The sequence below is a fragment of the Nicotiana sylvestris genome, chromosome 12 (assembly GCF_000393655.2).
Source record: "Nicotiana sylvestris chromosome 12, ASM39365v2, whole genome shotgun sequence".
NCBI lineage: Eukaryota > Viridiplantae > Streptophyta > Magnoliopsida > Solanales > Solanaceae > Nicotiana > Nicotiana sylvestris.
In genome coordinates this window covers 79,724,762-79,727,353 of record NC_091068.1, presented here as the reverse complement: position 1 = coordinate 79,727,353, position 2,592 = coordinate 79,724,762, and positions in this window count along the sequence as shown.

Here is a 2,592-nt window from a genome sequence, read left to right as displayed (position 1 = left end):
TAAAGACTATAGCAAAAGAGACAACCCAATAGCAACACAAAAGAACCCACAAAACAGTCCCACAAGTTCAGTAACTCAAAATTAATTTTTCAATTTACTTAAACACGTTTTGACTTGTCTTTTCTTTAAAATTGAGAAACACAACCAAAAGTACATAATTATACCTCTTATCCAATAAACCAGCCATGAATTCAACTTAAAAAAATATGTTCACAACCATCCAACCATGACACAAGAACAAACAACATACCACTCTTTCGAAACTCGCTAGGTCTATTCTTTACGATCGAGTTACAACTCGCAAACGCATAGATAATGGAAGGAGAAGCATAACCTTACCTTTTACTGAGTATAACCCACAAAACTTGGTCCTTCTTCATCAAAAATCAGTTCCTCAATGCGGCTACAAGAAGGAGAAAGAGAAACTAGCAAGCTGTCCGGACTTTTCAGCACTAGAATCACATCGTAACACCCGAAATACCCTAGGGTTTGTGTGGGATCTTTGGGGAGGAGTTGCAGGGGTTCGATTTTGTTTTCAAGGTCTGAAATGTGGATGAAATAAATGAGTTTATAATCCCATAAAAATCCCCTCTTGGCCGACTTTGGGGCTTTTAATTGAGTCCTCTTATTTTGGCAAGTAGGTGATGCACCTACTTGTCACCTACCAATCTGCGTAGTCTCGCAAAAATGCGAATATCTCTATACTTCGAGATCGTATTGACAAATGATTTAATGGTTGGAAACTAGACTCATAGATATTCAATTTGATATGTAGATCATCCCTTGATTCCAAGTATATTTGGAGAAAAGTGCAGCTACATTTGACCTAAATTTTAGCACATTATGAATGCAACTTGTGATGACCTTTGCCAACTTTTTGTTCCACAACTTGCTTGAGTTAAAAACATAACACACGACTATCATACGACTAAAATAACTCAAAACTTAACCTCCTCATCGTGTTAATCACCCTAGTCTCACCCCACAGGTATATGTTATAACATTCCAAACTTGTCAACTTTCGACGAAACTTATTTTCTTCAATTCGTTTAGCGTCTACGCTTTCCAACCCTTTTGGTACTTATTATTCTTGATCTTAAAGATTTGTAACCCAAGATAACTTGATGAACTTACGTTATGTACTTTCAAAAATGATCTCATTTTTGAGCTTACATCAATTGGCTTACGACGTACTCTCATGTATGAAAACATGGGATGTAACATCATTCGCCCCTTTGGAACATTCGTCCTCGAATGTTGACTGATGCATTTATCAGTCTCATAACCTATAGCTCTTACAAATACTTTAATATTGCACTTGACATCTAGGAAACTGTTTTGTGAATAAATCCAAAGGCCAAGGTATTCCCCCCTTTAGGCCTCTTTCTCATACCACGACTTGTGATCGGAATTTTTCCAATCTCGTAACTATTGTTACCTTCTGACATGCATCATGTACAACCGTGTACTTATATGTGTACCTATGCGACTCTTCTCTCCTTTTTCCTCCAGCTTTTAGCCAATCTCTAAGCCTCACTTTGTGAACATATATAGAACTATGACAAGATGTCCCTCAAGGCATCTATAGGTGTACTAATGTTCTTTGCTTGGTACTTTATCAAACTTACAACTATTGCTATGTCTTGTTTCATAGCCTTGTATATCTATCCTTATGGCTTTACTACATCTAGGTAGGTTATACTATACCATAACACTTACTTCGGTTTATTATTACCGAGGTTTGCTACCCAACTCCAGGTTACTCTTTCGTTGCTTATCCTATATGTATAAATCTAAGTCATTTAATGCTTCCTTATTACTATTCATCTAAATAATGGCATCACAATCTCCTCTCATATTTTGGAACTCTTATCCATCTATTATTGATTCACCTTAGTGTTGATCTATAATCCACCACTGATAACTTGAAACCTCTTACGTAATACATTGTCACTAGGGCTCACATCTCATTGAGGAACATCTGAAATGGCTTTTGTTATCCACCTAGGGATGATACCATACTTCAATAATTGTATTTCATAGCATCCCAATGTGATTCGTCTTATATTCTAATCCTGTGCCATCCATGAAATCTCTTCTCTTTGAATCATTACTCAATTGAAGGCCTAAATATCATCCTTTTATTATTTACCACAATTACACCCTTAAATTACGACCAGAGCAACATTCTATCTCTTCAAAATGCTCCTAGGTTTAGACTCCTCCGTGTTAATTCAAGCTATATCGAGCTTTTTATAACATACATAAATCATCAGCTCTCTTGTTTGATGGGCTTAATACCGAGGTCTTACCTATTCTTGTCAGCTCCTAACTCACCTTTTCTTATCCTTACTCCCATATACCTAAAGTCTTGTCACTCTGCCATACTTTAGCTCGCAACCTATACATATCTATTTGTACTACTCACATCCTTCCTTTAACTTGCTAGCACTACGGATTTCCTTTTGTGCCTTCTCAATTGTCTTTAGATGTAAGCAATTACTTTTCCTGGTCGTTCTGCCACTTGTTGTGGCTTGTCTTATTGCCCACAAATACTATAATTTCCTGTACCTCATATGATCTCAAACACCA